This window comes from Achroia grisella, unplaced genomic scaffold, assembly GCF_030625045.1.
Source record: "Achroia grisella isolate CSIRO2021 unplaced genomic scaffold, CSIRO_AGI_Agris_v1 utg1920, whole genome shotgun sequence".
Classification (NCBI taxonomy): Eukaryota; Metazoa; Arthropoda; class Insecta; order Lepidoptera; family Pyralidae; genus Achroia; species Achroia grisella.
Window position 1 is genome coordinate 2,659,010 of NW_026712695.1, and position 22,227 is coordinate 2,681,236.

Sequence of the window (22,227 nt, forward strand, 5' to 3'; positions counted from 1 at the left end):
ATGCACCTGGGGCCAGTAAAAAGTGTCCTTCATAACTTCATGGTATAGTATGATATGATATATACATAGCTATATTGCATATACCTGTTCATCTACTCTGGTACAACATGCTTGTTTATGATAATCATTGTTACAAAGTACAAGATAATTTTATAACAAACATTTTTTTACTAATATGAGCGAAAGATAAAAACGTTTTTTTTCAAAACAGATAACAGAAGAATAAAATTTGTATATCAAATAATAGATAAAAAACATATATAATGTATAAAGAGGTGCATTGTGCACAGTAATTTTATTTTTTCATAGTCTTTTTTTTTTATATAATTGTATTTACTTAGGTATAACTTTTACTAATTTGATCAAGATATGGATACTATACGGTTTCATCTTTGTTGTCTGATATTTTATGATTGGGGTAGAGTATACTGCCTAAAGGACTAACGACTAGTCTATGATTGTATGTTAATAAGTTATCTATCATATAAAAAAAATCAGTACATTATAATGTAATGTAACACACTAGTGTAATACATTATATTTATGATTGAATAAAAGTTACACGGCTGTTAGAAATCTAATAGTACTTAATGTGGTACTTCATACATTTCGCACATTTGTATACTAATAAATATAATATTAGTGTGATAATAATTTGGACCGCACATAGCAGCCACATTGTCTCTGAACTCTAGGGTGACATTGCGTACCCATAATTATTATTCATTAGATTTCCCGGCAACGTCCTTTGATTATAGACAGACTTGACTCGTTACGTCTTATTCAGAACGTTTCTTATGTAGGTTTTAATAAAAGTGTCACCGAGACTGTATACTGCGACATTAAAATTATTTCATCCTGGCGTACAAATGTTTTGTACATATGCTGTGAGTCGAGTACAACAAAAATTATTTTTCCATATATCTTACTATTATAGATGACATTTTTAAAATCAGGGCATTGATGACTTAAGTGATCAATGTATCTATATTATTTATAATAGAATTATTGCTTTAAATATTCCTATTTAGAGTAATAACTGTTATTATTCGGAAAGTAAATTGTAGAAAGTATAATCAGGTAATGATCAAAAATTATTCTGCTGCGAAGGGAACGAGAGGGGGCAGGTTGGGTACCTTCATTTGAACGACTGAAATGTAGGTAAACGTTATTGTAACATTAGAATTGTTTTGATTAACTGAGTATCCTACTATTTATTTCTACGTGGTTCAGTTCGTGGAGTCTCGTTGTCGATTACTATAGTAATTCATATTGTTTGTGAAAACTTTTATATTTGTTTTAATACAATATTTTAAAGCAGGCGAATAGTTTTGAAAGAAGTGTGATATTATTGTTTACAACTTTATTGTTACTGAAATAATAACCATAAGAATCATTAAGAGATACATTCACCCTTTTATCTAAAAGAAGGGTAAAGAAGGGCATTGTTAACATAGTAGTTAAATAGCAATTCTTCAGGCTACGTACTTGTGCCGTTTTCTAAATTAATAGGCACTGGAAGAACAAACATTTCAACTCGTAATTACAGTTTGAGAGTCTATAAGGTTGTATCTTGTATATTAGCACTACAGTGTCAGTAATGCTAATTGCGAAATAAGACTATTGTACAAAATTGTGGGACTAAAGTTTATATGGTGGATGCCTAATACATACATAAACTACAAACATACATACCTTATTAAATGGGTCTAATCTACCAACTAGTGTTTTTTCCTTATGGATCATAATAGAATGGTGTATCCGCCTTCGCTAACGGATTACGCTGGCGGGGCCACAGTGGAGGATGATAAGATGAGCATGAGGTCAGGGCAGGTAGCTCATAGTGGTAAATTTATCATGATGGTTTCCTGGTGGAAACACGTGAATTTCAACTTGACGTAATATATTGATGGCAATTGGGTTCTTATTCCACATTACCAATACCCTTTCCTCCTGTATGAAATAGTTGTAGTAAAATATGCATGTTATGAATATTGCCACATATTTAAATAATAATCCAGTTATTTTAATTAGTTAATTTACAAAATTATAGGTTATTATTATATTCTCAGTTTCCTTCGTACAGTAGATAATATAACGTAATTAAAGACGAGTGAGATGCACGCTATTATAAGCTTCTCATGAAATAATACTGTGTTTATTTTTTTATTTTGGAGACATGGGCGGTGCAAATATGCATAGAATAGAATATAATAAACTTACATTGAAGCACTTTTGAATAGTCGTTACTTTTTTTTAATCTACCGCTCATTCGGAAAGCTGTCGCAAGAAGAACAAGCAAGAAACTTGCGTGTTGCTCTTTTAAATAATTTTATTATTACTTTACATTTTTAAGTTTAAGTGTGTGAATACAACCCACCAAATAGCACTAATTCAACTAAATACTCAAATAGAAAAAATATTGAATATAAAACCAACTGGTTAAACAATTAATAAGAGGAAATCAGTCATAGTCATTAGAGCAGACCAGTCCCTACAAGCAGCACTCGTTCACGAGTATGACGGATGAACCAGTCATCACTGCGCTCGACCATATTTTAGGGAGCCCAATAACCCGGCAATCTTACGCAATTGCCGTAGAATGAATTACTGATTTTGTGCACACGGCACTTAGGTAAAACTAGCTTATTTTTATTGCGTATTTTCTACTTGTACAGACTTTGAGTTTTCTAAAACTCTCTAAGTTCTTCCGTGTATACATGATATTTTCATAAATGTATTGTGAAGTAACGGTGAGGATATTTGATTCTTTAAAGCACTGACGTAATGACTCTCTTGAACCCATACCATAAATAAAACGTATGGCTTTCTTTTGTAAAATAAATATAGTATTTATATCGGCTGCTTTACCCCACAGCAGTATGTCATATGACATTATGCTATGGAAATAACTAAAATACACAAGTTTAGCCGTCGCGACGTCTGTTAATTGCCAAATTCTTCTAATTGCATATGCAGCAGAACTGAGTCTACTGGCCAATTTTGAAATATGGGGCCCCCATTGTAATTTCGAGTCCACTGTTATACCTAAAAAAAACAGTATCATTAACAAAATTTACTATTTCGTCATTAAGCAATAATTGTGTATAGATAATTAAATCAAAATTAATAATACTAAATTTCAATAAATAAAGAATTAATTTGTTAAAATTTGCTACATATTACCGACTAGAAAAATATAGAAGGAATTTATGAGTTCGTTAATTTTATTTATTTTGTATATGTGCACCTTTTAATATTTCTTACAATGTTATTAATGAAACATATAATAATATCTCATAAGTTTTTATTTAAACCATCAGAACGGAATCAGAACATTTCCTGTCCTTAACAAAGTGCCAAGCCAAATGCAATAATATATGTGATCTCTCAAGATAAACTCGCTGTGATGATGTTCAAGATTTAGATTACTAACTAGGTATACCGCATAGATTATGGAAATAAATGTAGGGTGACCCTATACCCTTGCCGTATATAATTATAAAGTCCCCTTTGGATTACTATATCTAACTAAACTTGGAGTAAATGTTTCTCTAAACATCATGATAATAATATATGTGCTAGTTTAGAATCACCTGCGAGTTAGTAGCTTATTAATGCATGATTTAACTTTAGAGACAACTACTATGGTGGTCATGTATACCGGATTGTCATTACAATTGTGAAGATACAATCTCATTTATAAGTATAATTTAATTATTATCATACCATATCTACATAACCTAATTATACAACAAAGAACCTAAAATTAAAAGTTCAATCATTTAATAGAGGTTGTTAAACAATACACTCAAGTCTTGATACTCTTTCGTAGATTAGAATAAAAAATGTCATCTCATGTAGAGTATTTGCCTTTAAAAGATAATTCATTGTTTGTACCAAAAATTTATTATTGTCCTTGTTTCCATTGAAAATCTAAAAAACACAATTCAAACCAAACAATAAACTTAAACTTACCTTTATTTATTTTCTCTATTACAAACTCTTATGATATGTCAAATCTACTGTCCGTTCGGAGTACCTACAAGTTAAAATGAATTGACAAGAAATTCAGCTTTTTCTTATTACCCAGAAATTTATATTTGTTTGTCTACATGAACCATAGAGTACGTTCATTATATAACGTAGTTAACAGTATTGTTAGTGTGTTTGTACTATTTCACAAACTCAGTTGCGAACTTTACAATTCGGTTTGGAATTAAATGAGATTACAATCCAAGTTGTACAGTGAACACGATGTTCCAGGCGACTTTTCACAAAAGAGGGTGTAATACGAGCAGTATTTCCTTTTAGTTTCTGGCTTGGTTTTGATATGGGCCAAGATCGTTTTAGTTGTCTGAAATCTGTTTTGCTTATTGCACACATATCATCACGTGAATAAAAAAAGGTATTAATTTGGAACATGGCTGAATTATTTAATGGAACTCCTTTTATATAAAGAACTTATTATTCTTTATATAAGAATATTTATGACAAGTAAATGTCAGGATTATAATATTAGAGTTTAAAATGTTTTAATCGTGTAAAACATTTTCACTCCATTATAGACATCATAGACATTTTTAGTACAAATACATATTATATTTCCGTAATCTTTATAATCAGTTACTATATTATATATATTCTGTGGTGTAGATAATCCCTCACGGTTAGTTAGACGTCTCACATAATTGATGAAACTTAATCGCCTTACTGGGATTATCTGGTGTGATTCAAATTGTCTAGTTAGCTAATACCCTTCATTAGTTCTGACATTGTTATTCGAAATGAACGAACCTGCAACAACATGAATATTATAAAACAATACTCAATATAATACTTGGTAAAATAAAAACCTTTATTTTGTATTTGTAAGTGTGTAAATCTTTACTCTCGTAACTATAATATTCATAAATATGTAAACAAAAAACATTCGAACAAATTAACAAAGTCAGTCCGTTTTTTTTTCTTACTTTGTAACGTTAAATGGTGATTTAGGTACTATAGACGTAGCATTTGGGATGCAGAAGAATATGGGCTATTTATCTATATGAATTAATATTCATGCAAAATATATAAAAAATGAGTGTATCACTAATGATAATAAAACGTGTAAAAGGAGCGATAATAGCCATAAACGTCATAGAAAACAAAATCGACACTTATATTTGTATTACGGAATGTGAATAATACTGCCGAAACTTTAACTTTAGATTAAGGAAACAAGTTAGCAGGTAGCCAACATGTATTAAGTACATAACTAATATGAAAAGTTTCTCACTAAGAGGTTTTGGGGAACTGTGATGGAGATGGACATAATGATCTGCTCGTGATGTAATAGGTAAACTTCGACATTGTGTGCAAAGCGATAAGTGGTTAAATGATTTTTCTTTTTGAATTGACGCATTATTACCTGCAACTTTGTCTGCATTTTCATTCCTTATTTTAACCGCTTCCAGATTTTAAGATAATTGATGGTGTATTATACTCCTTGAGCCATTTAAAAGATAAGAAACAGCAAGGAAACACTTTCGAATTTATAACATTAGTATGAATTATTCGCTAGACATTAGATATTCCTTTCAATTGGTCTGTAACCTAGGCTAAAACCAATATTGTAATGCAGACGTCGATACACTCGATTCTAAGTCCTATTTAATCACTTTAATAAATTCTGTCTTTAACGACAACTTTACTCCATTGAAATTTGGAATCCATTACTTCAACCATAAACATATAAATGCAAGAAAACTTGAAATATTTTTCACATTTCTCGAGCAGTGCGCAGCACAAGAATAACGACGGTGGTCGGTAGGTTAGGCACCCGGTTTAGGACACCGCTTTACCCCGGTCTGGTTGCAGTTATCTGGCACGGTACAAATATTTTCATTCATTTAAAAAAATATATCTAACTATTTATAGCAGTTTTCTAACACAAACTCTGCTTACTATGGGATAACGCTATGTTAATTATCCAGGGAAAAAAATTGTAGGTATTTTATCACAGTAGCTAATATTTTTATTGTTATATTAAAATTTTCATAACATCTACTTTATAAGTAGAGTTGTACTAAAGCTAGGCTATAATTTCAAACTATTTTTACTAAAGTTTTTACTTATATCGTGATACCTTTGTTTTGACTACAAAAATCCAATCCAATTAAAAGTTTCGCTTTTTTTTACAAACAGTTTACCTAGTGTACGAGAATGCATAATGAGTTCAAAGGATGGGAAGAGAAAAAAATTATAACAGGTCTGAAACGACATAATAATTGTAAAAACGTAGATAACAAATGTAACTATTTATAAAGCAGTTCGCAATACTTGGCTTAGTAGTAGTGGCCTAGTAATTCACAAAGACCAAACAATTTACATTTTTTATTTTAAGACATTGTAGAGCAAATGTTGTTAAGTTATATTATAGTCAACAAATACTAATGTATAGGGTACGAGGTATGAAAAAAAAAGCACGCAGAGCATTGATCGGTCTACGCCAACACGCATTGACCGCTTTTTATACATAATTAAGTTATTTGCCAGCAGTTATAACACCTAGCCATAGGTAGGTATTCAGTAATATCGATCTGAGTTCTTTCAACTCTGGACATTATATAAACCCATGAAGTTGGCATCGTGTCGCCATTTGGATTTCTGTAGTCGTTGTTACTGCTTTGTTGTTTGTGTTCTAAAAGTTTTAATTCGCTTTTATATTGCGAAATATTTAACAATTAATTCTTTGACAGCTTTGCAACTTATTTATATATATTAAGAATTTAGACGATAGACGATAGAGTCAACGCCTAGCAGCATTATTTATTAGTATTACATATATAATATAATAGATATTCTTGTTAGCAATACAAAAAGACAATATTTCAGGTTCAGCTCATCAAGAAATAAACAAACATTTTTCTTGATATGTACTAATTATAGATTTATACAAATGCAGAGTATCAACAAGATAAAAGACGTTTTCATTTTTAACGAAAGAATGCGTTTTATCGCTCAATTAAAAATTGTTAACTAAACAGTAGCTAGAAATGAATTTTATATTTTTGGTTAGTACTTATAGAGGTGTAATCCTTACTAGTATTATAAACCCGAAAGTCTCTTTGCCTGTCTGTATGTTACGCTTTTACGCACAGATAGTTTAGAACTATAACCGTAAGAAAAGGATATATGTATGTATTAATGAAAAAAAGGATTATGTAGTGTAGAAAAGAGGAGATGTAATCTTCTGCTCTTTTCTATACTATATAATAAAGTGGTGCGGAAGTATCGTCATTTTAATGCTAGAAGTCTGAAACTTATTCTTTATGACATTCAATATAAATTTTACGCTTAAGAGGCAAAATATAATAGGGGTTAGAACTTTGTATGGAAATACGTCGTTTTTGAAGCAACAACAATCTTATCTTTGGCTTTTTGGATTAGATTGTAAAATATTTTATGCTATCCAAGGTCCCTATTCTACGCAGATTAAATCGCGGGCACAACTAGAAAGTAATACACAACGAAAAACTATGTATAAATCACAGTTTAATTTGTGGACATAAATAAAAACAAGATGATGGTATTTTTACATCTCTGTAATATTTTATTTATAAATAAATGAATGTAACGCATTCGAAATTCAAAATAGTTTTTATGTTTCGTACATAAAGCTCCCAAACAGAGAAATGTTAAGGAACATAACAGCACATAAAGCATGTTATAAGAATTATTATAAAAATAATAATTACATAAGTAAACAAGGATTATAATTACATGTACTGACTACATAATAAATTATTGTGTTGCAATGTAAATAACATGTTCAACTAACTGAGAATAAAATGAGATTAGATTTCAAAATAGTTAGAATACATATTTTTGTTTTACTGTATTGTATTGTGTCTATATATTTGTCAATGTATTCTGTATTTGTGTCCTTAAAAAGAAAACAAAATTAATTTTGATATTTGATTTCAAACTTATACTCTTATTAGTCTTAATAGTCACATTTCGTTAGTACTCAATTGTATTTTTTTTTGTTGAGCAGAATGTACACGAGTATGTACATGAAATAGGACTTCATATCTAATAACAGTTAAATGGGATGGAATTACTAAGTTGCGTATTGCAGTTGTCCGTTTCTATTAAATTATGTACGGCCATTTTTGTTTGTTTATTTTGTTTACTCTAGCTTAAAATTTTATTGAAGTACCCTTAAATATTTTTCCTACATCTCTCAACTTTTGTATGTTTATTAAATGTAACAGCATAAGACACCCATTTCTGGATTTCACTTGGGTTTTCTAGGCTACCTCATTTTTTCTTGCCTAAGAGAACCAATAGTGCGAATGTTATACCTACTGTAATTAAAGGGAGGGAAATGATTACACATCCATCATTTCCATTTCGAAATATAGTTAGTAGTAGTATATTTGCATACATACATGTCTACCGTATACATCAATTACGATGACAGGGATATCGCAATGTGGGGACATAGGTAGAGTTACTAAAATAACAACAATATGATTTCCAAAAGTGAATCTAAACAAGCAAGTAATAAGAGTCAGCATAAAGAATGTATATTTAATGCCGTAGTTGTGCTTTTATTAAGATTAAAAAAGAAAATTATCAAGAAAATATGAAAATAAAGTTATAAATCCTATTTAGGTCTACTTTCGTGGAAAATAAAAACAATATAAGTCATTTGCATGAGAAGTAAGTATCGTTGTAATATGCGAAAGGTAGACATATCCAAGGACGTAAGTAAGCGGTATATTTTTAATAAAAAGCATGATTATTTCCCACATTTTCAACGAAATTTGATAGAAGAAGTTATTTAATTAAAGTATGTATATATTTTGTGTGTATGTAACGAGATATATCAGCTAAAATTTTAATAATTTCTTGGCCATTAATTAGTGTTTACTTCCATATAGGTTCCATATATTAATATGGAACCTATAACTTAGTCAAATGGAGGAATATTAATTCCTCCATTTGAAATTGGTTCCACTGGGAAAGAACATGATGTAAGTCATTAATAGTCACAACAAAAAAAATGTAGATTTTCATAGTATTCTTTTAACACGTTTAAATGTAATAAGATTATTAGTATTTCGTATTTTAATATGATAATGTCGGGTTCTATAAAAGTACCAACATAGCCCGTATCAAGAGAATATTCGGAAATTCCAAGTTTCCGGCTTTATAGTTCCGGAGTTAATAGATTAAATATTCAATGAGTGGGAATTCACTTGCGCTTGACAGCTAATATTACAATTATCATCTTCATGTTTAATTTACATTAGTGCCCCCATCCTGGCCTTGCTCCAGTACTTATAAATGACTGTTTTGTATATTGTATTACCATAATAAAGAGTCTATACATATATCCTTCTACAAGAATACCTTTAAAATACGGAAAGTATTTCTTCAGTCGGAGTTTATATTGCTTCTGGAGTTTACATAATGTTTGCTATATTTACTTTTACTTTATAACAAAATCAACTCTTTTTCTTCTAATTAATTCAGGTATTGTTATATAAATGATGAGAAATTTATGGATGAATCTGAATTCATAATATTAACAACAATAAGCTAATACCGGACATGGCTTAAATGCAGCGAAGCTTGAGACAGAAATGAAAGTTGTGTTTTATTTGAAATGAACTAGCGAGGAAGTGAACAGTAGTGGTTCCTACGGTCGCCACTATGACCCGGATGTGTGATGACGCTCGACCGTCATAAATCCCTGGTATCTATGGCGAATGTGGACGTAATAAAATGTACCATACATTACTATCACAAAGTAGTATTTTTTGTTGACGAGTGCTTAATTATATAATTGACTTGCTGTTTAAAATGCACCTACTTTTAAATATATCTGGTTTTCTGAAAATATACAGACCGCAGATCAGAATTGTGCATTTTTCACACAACAGTGTGTGAAAAATGCACTGCTTGAAGTTTGTGTTAACACTAAAGTTCTGGTTATTGAAAATAATTGCTTACTAATTGATTATAATTTAATGGCAAAGCATAATTAAGAGTCAGTACAAGTACAAGTAAATCAATTTTTAAGGTAGTTGTGATTTCTTAGTAAACTAATGTTAGGCATATGTACTATCGACTTCAATTCCCGGAATACGAAGCAATTTTCTTTGCAAGCAATTTAAGTTCTGTCCATTACATCAAATGATACTGCACTAGAAGTCAACTACGGTAGTTAATTCATGTGAAATAGATATGTTACGCTTTCTTAATTTATATCCCATAACCTATTTACAACTTGTCCTGACATTATTATTCCATTATAGATTAAGAAAACGCAATAACGAATAGGAAGAGAGAATATTCAGAGATATCTGGTTTGCGTCTCGGTAGGGCAAATATGTAGATCATGACAAGGTCGTTAAATACTTTTCGGGCAGAATTATTTTCAAGGATCGATACTAAAGCAGATATATAATTTTATCAAATTTCATTTAACACAGTATGTTCAGAAGTCATTAATTTGGCTTCTCCTATGCTATACGAAATGAACAAGAGTTTGGAGACCACAATCATGGTTGGGAATTGACATGTATTGTGTAATATTAGACTGTTAAAAAGCTAAACAAAATCAGTAAAAACAGTTGATATCTGGATTATAAAATGTTACAGTTAAATTTAAACTAAAGTTAAATAAATACTATAATAAGGTAATTATCAGGTGTTGCCATTCTACGTAGACTTATATTCATTTACATAGAAGTAGATTTTAAGATTATTTAAATGAATATTTTTACCGTTTTCATATTCATTTAAATAATCTTATATTGACTGCCTGTGATATTAGTAATGCTGTGTCATAACAAGTAGTATTGATATTGGACATCTTTTTGACAAAAATAGGCATATTGGTTCCTAAAATTATTAGATACGCGTATTGTATCTATAAATTATTTTCCTCGATGCAATATCACGTCATACACGACATATTAAAATAATATGAACTTTCATTTAAAATATTGAAGGGCAGCAAGTGATTAAAAAAATGTATGTGTGAAAACAAGCGTGTTGCGGTTTTTAGTTGATTTTATGAATGTCCTTGGAGAAAAGTTATTTGAATATTAATATCATAATCACAACGGTGACCTTGTTTTGTGTGTAATGAGTAAAATATACTATATTTACAATGAAACAGAGCTATTAAGTTTGATAGTAGATCAGAGTATTTAAAAGCTTTGAATAATTTAATTGTCTTACTGTTCCATCCAGCAAATAACTAACTACCGACAATTAAATTGTATTTAATTAATTTATCGACTATACAAAACGTAATTGGTTGGTAGCACCATATTTTATTAGAAAATCTACCATGTGGAGGAAAATACTGTAGGTTCTTTCTTGCGATACCCAATAGTTTATGTTCCAGTAAGCCGACCGTAGGCACTATCTTGAATTTATAGATACGGGTCAAAATTTAGTACGACAAGAACTAACTGCCTATTTACACTGCGAATTTTCTTAGCGCCATTTTATTCTTGAAATTACTATTACCTCACAGATATTTTATTTCCAGCATCATAGTTACCTTATAAATATATATATATATATATATATAAATAAATAAATAATTTAAGAGATTTCTTTCTCAATAATCGTATCTTTCAAAGATATGATTATTGAGAAAGGAATCTCTAAAATAACAAATATACAAAAAAGCGAAAATATAATTTTCATTTCAGATTAATCCTATGAGCCTATATAAGGCACGGCAAAAAATAATTAAACTAACACTATAATTATTTATGTTTAAATAGAAATAAATATTACATTTTTCATTTAATAAAAGTATATCTTTTATTAAATGAAATATGTACCTCTTAAAATTATTCTGGTCTGATATTTTACTGGCTTTTGCTAGCACGTGGGTTTTTGAAAGTCTATGTACATCATGATAGGTGTGGTGTGGGAAATCATTCTTTTCCAAAACAGTTTTCTTGATAATCACGTCGAACTACGGCATGAACAGATTTTTATGTTGAACTATTCGAGCATCTGGGGATTTTTTTATATATATAGGTAATTATATTGTATGTACACTTGTAGTACATACATACATCAGAATACTGTGTGTGTAGTTAGTACTATGCTGCTAGTAGGACTCTTCAGGCGTCACCATTTTTGAGAAATAAGGCTCTTGTGTGATCATTATCACTGACATACTCCAAAGAGATTTACAAAAATTTCCTTCACCTATAACATTCGAATTCAATCTGTCTGACAGACAACTTAGTTTATCTGGGGTCGGGTCTCCCTATACCTCTGCGCCAGAAAACTCTGTTCTGGGTTGTTTGAGTATTAAGATTGTCGTGGTTCAACTGCTTCTTAATATTGTTCCACCAGGCGGCGTGTGGTCTATCCTTTACCTCTGGTCGAGTTTGGTATCTTCAGCACTTTTTTTAACCGCTACTCTAATGGAACCTCTAATATACTCGTTGCAGACTTTATCAAGGCATGTTAAACCATCATTCGAATCCAATATCTCAATAATACGTACGTACTTGTAAAGTGTAATTGCTGTAACACTTCAAATTCAAATTCAAATTCAAATTCAAATTCAAAAATCATTTATTCATGTAGGACATTTTAGCCGCTTATGAACGTCAAATTTTTACATTATAATTTTATTTTTTTCCCTACCGTTATTTTCATTATTTATTAATCAATTTAAGACTCACGCATACTTAAGATAATGAAACCGGGGACTCATCTATCAAGAATAGAGTGTGACGTCAGTTCTTTGGCTATTTATAAGCTATTTTAATAGACAGCAACGAGAGACGCATATTGATACATCGTGTCACGTTGTAATCGCGTAATTATTAGCTTTAATATAACTAACTTGTCTGTTCATTCCACTTTGTTTATATAACTAAATGAGTAGGATCCTTGTATTTTTAAATCGATTACAGTTTTTAAATTGATATTCCTTACATTGTACAAACAAATATATTGTCTGCACTAGCGTGTAGGCAAAAATATGTATTTCCGTGTTAAGCTTAATAATCGCATGTGTACATGCGGTTCTGTTTTATAATAGGTATCAGAATAGAAAGAATATTACATATACATAGTACTACATATAGTATCAATGAGCCATGCAATAGTGATATGGAAACTATTATTATGAATGTTCCTACCTATGTCGGAAGTAAATAACAAAAAACCATTAATTAAAAATGCAATAACTTTTATATTTAGTAATATATTATACAAATATTATAAATTATAATACATTATAAATAAGATATTTCGTAACCAAAAGCAATCTACTTGTAGGCAGACAAAACAGAGAGGTTTGCAGGACATAGAATGTAAACATTGTGTAAATTGTGAAAAATAAAGTTTTTATCTATTTGTTATTTCAGTCGGCTCTCCATATTCTGTAGAATTACATGATTATATACGAATTTCCCTATGGAATTTCTATTAATGTACATAGTAGGTAATACGACATTATTCCTATCGCTTTTGCTGGAATAAATATAGGTAGAGCAGCTGTCACAAGCTCATCGAGACGAACTTAGTCATATTTAACACGATTCTGAACACTGTAGGGTGACAGCCCCCAACCTATATCTACCTAACCTAACCTAAGCTATAACTAACACACGTAGTTAATATAATATCTATTCACGCATCAACCATACGCAAAGGTTTTCCAAACTTTGTTCGTCTTTGTTACAATAATGTGAGAACTTATAGGAATCCAATTTTGATACTAAATAAATCTTGTTTATAATCCTATACAAAATATCAGAAAAACCTTTAGCATTAATTCAATTATGGCTAATCGCTTTAGAGCTAAGTTAATCATTGTATAGACGTTGCCTATGCAACGATTGATTATCAGATTTGGTGACTATGAACTTTACTTTATAAATCTAACCGCAAATTTTTCAAATCAACCCACTTCCAATTTAATTCGATTATCCATTCCAGTACAATAGGTAGTAGTTATAAAACTATATCAACTAAGTATGAGTATATATATTATTTTGTTTTAGTATGGTTTTTTATACATAATGTATATGACTGGAAGGGCGGCTGTATATGAATGAAGGATAAAAAGGATGGGAATGAAATCCGGCCAATTACCTCAACGTGTTTAATTCACTACGATAGATTCAAACAGTGTATGTTATATATTATGGAGATAAAAGTACCTAGTTTATTATTATTCTATCAACAATCCCTTCTCTTCTCTATATATAATACATATATTATATCTTGAACTAATATAATCATAGTACAAAAAGGGTAATATTTAAAACATAATGTGAATGTTGAATGCTCGAATGTCTTTCATACCTAATGCTGAATAATATCTAATTAAAAGTTCCACATTTACTTTGGTATAAGCGAGTACTTTACCTACGGAAGTAATTTGAAATGTATATTAATTTTGCTCTAGCATTGCAAACACGCTGTGGAGCGAAATGGGACTGACTTAATATTAGATGGCTAATTCTTGCTATTAAGCAATATTCATATCTCATGACAACTTTCTCTTTCACATTGTATCAATGAATTTTATAATAGTAGGAACAATGGAAAATACATTCACTACGGAGTATGATGTAATCATATGTACCCTGATAGGAAAATGATACAACAAATGATAATAAATATTATTATCATTTGTTGTATCATTTTCCTATCAGGGTACATATAATTACATATCTAGTATCTATCATTAATTAGATATTTATCTATTTAATTATCACCATTATAATATACATACAGTGAGAGTTCTGTAATCGTATTATTTACTAAAATGCGAACTACACTTGCACATAACCATGAAGATTTTGAATATTTTCAACAGTTTACTATTGTAACATATTTCCGACATAACGATTATATTAATAAAATACCGAAGAAAAATCTCTCAAGTCGGAAGGACGCTAATATGATATATTAGAGGCAATGAAGCGATTGAAGTCTACAGAAAGATCAATGATGTTCTTTGTGCGAACTGCGCTATAGACTATCTTCCGGATAACGGAAGTAAATAACCGTACCAGGCTGCTAATGCATAATTAATTTAGTATAATTTAAAGTAGTAAACAATGGGCTAATTAATACTTACTTGTACTTGTGATGACAACTTGTGATCCTGAATCCATATGTCCTGGAATAGTCGTGGCTAGTGACATATAAATTAGTAAGTATTACGTGATCAATTCGAGGATTGAACAATAAAACTTCCATGTCCACTAAAAAATTTAGTGTCTTTTTACTATCGCTCCGACTGTATAATACCTACATTTGTACCTACTCATGTATTGTTTGTTTTGTGGATTTAAAAACGGAGAACCTGCTTGTCTATAAATTAAATTACTTCATACTAAACTGCTACTATTGTTACTTTGGATTACAGTATATAAATTTACAGGGCTGAATATAGAGACGCCACACTGAATATCAAGTTTGAATATCGTAAACAGATTTAATTTATTCGAGATATAGGTACGAGTACCTAGAGTTGATATAGATACCAATGTCACCATTAATTACGAATATGCTTCGTGAGGGTTATGCGATACGTCATATATAGCAAAACGACATTTATCGTTGTCGTAGACTATGCCAACAGGCTACAATGGTTCTCAGTAACACGGAATAGAAGAAAAAGCGGATAAATGAAGGCAGTAGGTACTTGAGTGGTTATTCAGCGTACATTTCACTTTATTAACAGGAACACTCCTGTTAATAAAGAACAAACGGACACACGTCCGTACAAAAAACTACCACATATGTAATTTTCTTCAGTATTTCTATCTCTATTCCTTGAGACCTTGTGTCGCCCATCACCTAAGAGCAATAGCAATACTTTCAATCGAAATTTAGCCGTAAATATTTACGTTTTGCTATATAAATATATATGTTTCGATATTCTGAAAATTAATTGTAATTACAACGTCTTGTATACCATGAGCGATGAGCTTTTTATTATCTTGGAATGTATCTAGGTACATACGAATGAGCCAGAGATAGAGATAGCCTTCTGTGAAAATCTAGTCTTTCAGTACACACGTACCCGTGTGCTGCTAAAATAAACTCGTTTAATGAAAATCTAACTATATAAATTTGAATAGTGTATTCGTTAGTTGCCTTATCGCATGGACGGGATATGCAGCATTAATAAGTTGCATAAAACTGCACATTACAGCGCACACGACCCCACGCAAGTAGGTATGTAAATGATTTTCTTTTTATTGAGAGTTAAATTCTAAAGAGCTATTCAACATTTTAATGGGTTTATTACTATGAACGATGATTCAAAAGTGGTGGTCCATCAGCGTATATCGAAAATCCCCCTTCTCGAACAATATATGCCGACGGACCAACAATGGTAAACAAGCTTATGGCCCATCTTATGGTAAACGGTTATCACAGCACATGGACGCCTGAAACACTAGGGATGTTACGTGGGCGTTGTCGACCCTTAAGACTGAAATCAGGTCAATTAGTGCATTGTTGCAAATTCATAAGGAAGTAACTACGTTGGTTTTAAGGAAGGATCGCATGGCGGTTGATATGACAGGGTACATTATTACAAATGGGGTCAGTCACTAGTCCCAATTAGAATCCCCTCCCCAAGGTAAGCTGATTCGTTGTCACTTCGCGAAATTCTAAGTATCTTTGGATAGCGATACACGAAATCAAAAGCACAGTAAAAATAGAGACAGAAATTTAGTAGATAGTTTGTTTAAAATTTAGAATTAAAGTTTGGTATTTCGTTTAGAATTTCAAATAATATAATTAAATAAAGAATTGTCGCTGGTGCCAGCAATTATATGCTAGTTGATGATTCGATATTGCTATGTTAAAAATAAAATAATCCTATTTATATATAATTATAGTGTAGCTAATTACATTTAATTGCTTATTGTTATGTATAATGTTACTTCGCATAATAACTCTATACGATAGTAAGGACATCGTTATAATTAGTTTAGAAAATAAGTAGGTTAGGTACCTTGTTACAGCATTCTTTAACATTTAATTTTACATACTATTTTTTAATTATAAATATTGAGGAAAGGCCAGCTATTAAAATAGGATACTAATACGTCTATTTGATTACTTGCAATATTAGAGGTGAGCCTGTTATTGACATAACAAAAATACCACACGTCATGCTGGAAGGACCTAAGTGAAATCACTGAAAATATGATATAAATATAATTGCATACCGGTATCATTCAGTATTTTGACTCGACAATATTATTTTTAAAAGTTTACATCTGTACAATTGTAATTTGTGCCAAAAACTTGTGCAGGGGCTGTACGTAGTGGATTGTCTAATGCTTGCCAAAAGTATTAAAAGAAAGATTCAATGATGTCAAATTTCATTGAATGATGACATTAAAATCTTATAGATATTTAAAAACCAGTGGAGAAGATTTAAAAACAAGAAAGCAAGTGACTTTATGAAAAATGAATCGTTTGATAGTTATCAAAGTAATTTATGCATTAATTGTTGAATATATTCAATAAACAATATGTATTTATGTAGTGTACTCGTATCATACTGTTATAAGTTTTATCTAATTATGACAAATTTTAAGAATAGGTGATGATTTTTTTTAATAGAAGTGGAGAATGACTTACGCTGTGATAATGAAACATAAAAGGTTTATTGGAACCATAATTATTCGCCTTATGTTTTGATGATAGAAGTATTTCTATATTTAGTTGAGGGTAAAAGTTCCTATTTAATAAATACTACATTATCTCAGACTTATTTAGTCTGAGATAATGTAGTATTTATTAAATGATGTCTGATTTCTTACGCTGACGTCACTCTCTTGATTAATTCAAGAGCTTGTTTTAGATTTTATGGCATATCATCTTTAATCAAACAAGATATGGTAGGATAGGTTCCATTTTTTAAAATTTCCTATTAAGCTGAATGTAATAAAAACAAATTCCTCAGTTGCATATTTTATCCCTTATCATTCTGACATGGACACGGGATTACGTATTTTAATGTTGTTATAGTATTTTCAGATAAAGTTGGAAAAGGTTGGGTACTTACTTAAACTACAAATTAAACCAAAAAAGTTATTAATTATTGCATGCCGGGTGCCACTTTCACTCAAGTTATAAATAAAATTTTAGAAATGTAGTTGGAAATAGTCTGGGGTACACAAAAAACAAATAAATAAATCCTTTGAAATACTTTTAAGTCTTACTGTAAAAAATATAATATTTTGTGCACTTCCTTATTCTGTTTACTTTACGGCGGAGCAAAATAATTATATTCATAAATTGAACAATTTAATATATAATATGTACAATAATAATAGTTTTTTTGATATTAATAAATTTATAAAAGGTTTTTATTTAAATAAGAATATATGTCATATGCCTAGGAAATATAGAAATATATTAATAGATTTACTGACTTTTAGAATTAATTCTGTTTGTTAGCAAAAATATAATAATTATAATTTATTGAAATTAATAGTTATAAATGACTTGCAAATATTAATTATCTGGACAAAAGATGTGTGCAGATATGAATAATTTAATTATATTTGTTAAAAATCTTATTTTATTATGTTTGTTACTAATTATTATTGTATTAGATTCTATCTTTTATATACAATATATATTGTTTATTTTATTTGTTTTGTTTATTGTCTTTGTGATGTAAATTAAGACTGGATGTGTGTTATTCTATTATGTTATCTAAGTAGTTGTGTATGTTACACTATCTTTTATATACAATATATATTGAATAATTAGACTTGTCATGGGTGTCTGTTACGGAAACATGAATGAACATTTTATGAATTTAATAAACTGGATTAAAAAAAAAAAGTAATTCAATTGAGTTTCTTGCCAGTTCTTCTCAATTGGATCTATATACCGAACTGGACGGTAGGGAAAAAAAATCTAATGTAAAAACTTGACGTTCATAAGCGGCTGAAATGTCCTACATGAATAAATGATATTTGAATTTGAATTTGAATTTGTCATCTTTCAGCAAAACTGCAATGTTACCTAATAACAATAATAAATACAAAACATGTAGGTATATATATTTGCAATATTCATATAAAGAAATCTAAACACATATATTTTCTATTTGTAATTTATTTAGGTATATAATATTTCCGTTACTCTTATATAGTATATTATAACTAATTTCCAATGTAATCATACTTTAAATTAATAAAAGTAGGCGATTATTTCTATTAATACTCTCAATCGCTTAATTTAGACAGAGTAACTAATAATGTACTATATACAAAGTTCCAACAGTAAGCCTGATATTTAAAATTGATGATTGACTGATTTTGACATGAGGTACTAGCGGCTAGGAAAACTTGGAATATAAACTAACCACTCAGGTTATTTGAACTCGATCCGACCCGTGATGTAGAATGAATATGCTATTACTGTATAATTCAATTCTAAGAAATGGTGCTTCATTGTATATTTCAGCGTAGATCAATCCGATTTCATTTCAGTACTTGACGGTTCCATTGTAATACATAATCACATTATTTGTGTTTGTAATAAATATAGAGCTGAAAAATATAATCAGACTAAAAATAATGCAAGAACATACAATAGTTATTTTAAACATCATCAACTAGCTTAAAATATTACAGGTAGCTGCATAGTTAATTATCTGAAATAACTATTGCGCAGTTAACATTTTTGCTAATTCAGTTGAATAGATACCGTGAAGTAGATAATAAATAAAACGCTACCATCTCTCAAAACATTATACAAAACAATAGTTAGAGAAGGTGGAGATTATAAACCGAGACTGTACTTGGTTGGTCTAAATACATATTTAGGTACACTGGGTATTGATTGCATAGGTAAATTATTCGTAGAGTCAGCGCAAAGCAGTCTCTACGTCGCGATGCTACAAAGTAGGTGAAAATTGTGAATACATAAAGAATTACTTCCCTTTCTCCTATGGAATCCTTCTATCATTACTCATACACAGGAATATGGATTTTAATTTTATTAAAGTCATACTTTACATGCAGTGCACTACTACGATATTAATTTACCTAGCAACAAACTAAGTGATAGTATTGTAAGAATGACGTAAAATGTTTTACTCAGAGGACTAGACCTATTTATTTGACCTAGTTTCCTGAAAGCATACGTCATGTTTGGATGTATCCCAATTTTGGTAACATTTTTTTAATGTGGAAAATGCAAGGCGTAATGTGTGCATCGGTGCTACATTGTGTATCGATCCGTCTACGAAAGCTGCTACAAAAACTTTTATCTATGACGAAAATATATATATATATATATATATAATTATAATACATTGTATAAAAGAAACTCAAGAATTAATTAATTTTCCTACCTACATTTATTATGACAAATGATTAATTTTACCATAATTGTGGTTTTTATTCATTTTTATCTATTTGTGCAAGATGTTATTTAGTGGATATCCTAAATGTGTATTTAAATAATAATATCGGAATTCAATACATACTATTTGTTTCAAAACACATGAATGGTAGTTACGAAGACTAAAAGACTCAAAACAAAACATAATAAAAAGTTACCTTCGCCGCTCCCACCGCACTATCGATTACCACCACCAGCGCCGTCCCAACGGTCACCGGCCTTCACCACTCGCCAGGAAGCAAAGCAAAACAAAACAAATGAACACAACACATTAGATAGTCCACACAATTTTATACGTAACCGGCGAAATTCGCATCGGTTCACTTTTCTCCACAGTCAACTTTAGAAGAAAACTTGATAAACTAAAAAAGAAAAGCAAGAAGCTGGAGTTCTGGTTTCCACAGCAATACGGGACGGTAACGAGGCGATTTTTAACGTTATAATAGAGGTTCGCGTACCGCGGGAAAGTTTTATTTCATTTTACGTTTATCCATTCCGTCGGCACGCACGGAGCGAAAGTTTTCAGTGTAGCGTTAGAAGGCGAGTGTGCTTTTGTTACGCAATTCACTGCGGCGCGAGTCCGCCAGGGGGCAGCGCGCCTCCTAGTGGCGCAGTGACGGGCATGCGCACTCACATTCGCCGTTCTGCCGTGCCCGATCACCGTAAATCTTTTGTTTCTTCACCAGTCTAAGACCACCTAGACAAAGCATAAGGTATCGCAATCAATTAGGAGGTTTAAAGTTCGACTGATAATTTAATAAATTCTGGACACCTTGGTTATTACACAATTTTATTGACTGGGTTTTCGCTACCCCTGGGCTATCTTTTTTACTAATTTTGTTTGTTTAAACATTATCTTAAACTTCGCTACTTTAAAGTAGGACTTTAACTGGGTTTTCTTACTAAGGCACAAAAACAAGTACGCAAGTCAATAAGTAATAAAATAACGCGGAGGTCAGGGCGCCAAGACATCGCGTGAAAGAGCGCTAATAGCAAACAGCAGGCGAGCCAAATCTTTTTAACCTATTTTAACAAATACACGAAAATTATAATTCTAGGTACTCTTATTTTATAATGAAAATAATGTTTAATGATTGTATTTATCGACTACTATTAAGAAACCCTTTTCTAATTTACTCAGTACCTACGTTAAGTTTGAAGCCACTATAAAAATCAGTTCCCATTTCGACTGTATTTTTGTAGCTACATTTACTACGCAATTACAAAGTAAGTGGCAAACAAGTACTTGTTGAATGTTCTGTTTTATGCGATATCTATTAAATCAGTTTCTAGTTTGTGCTCTTTTTGCAAACGATAGTTAATTTTCGGGTTCGTTATATTACAAGTTAATATTATTCTATCTGACCGATTTGAAGACCAAAATTATACGCAAGTAACAATGTTTTATGAACATACTAGGTAGTAGGTACTAATGCAAAATCTGACAGTTATAAGTTGATAGCAATTTTCGTTCCGGAAATTACAGCTTATTCTAATGATTATCTAAATTCGAAGATATTATCTTTGGTAGTAATTTGCCCGCAGAACTCTACAAAAATAGTAGTCATTCAGGTAGTTTTTACTTCATAAATTGACATATTTATAGATTATGATTGCTTGCAATAGATACGTTAGTGAAGTATAAATATAGTAGGTACCTAACCTACCTACATAGCTTGGAATATAAGTTGACTTCTCTATGTAATGAAGTATGGGTAGGTGATTATCCCATTACAAGTCTGCTTTGGTCTTTTGTTGTAATTTTAAAAAGTAGCTTTT

At 30.5% G+C, this 22,227-nt stretch overlaps 1 protein-coding gene across 1 annotated transcript in view; it reads right to left on the reverse strand.

Annotated features, from left to right (window-relative positions):
* Nucleotides 1-20,719, reverse strand: part of LOC131841817 (glycine receptor subunit alpha-4) — a 78,038-nt gene extending 57,319 nt beyond the window's left edge. The window contains exon 1 of the mRNA XM_059190157.1: nucleotides 20,607-20,719. The gene's annotated coding sequence lies outside the window, so the exon portion shown is untranslated. The remainder of the gene's footprint in view (nucleotides 1-20,606) is intronic.
* Between the last annotated feature and the right edge of the window lie 1,508 nt (nucleotides 20,720-22,227).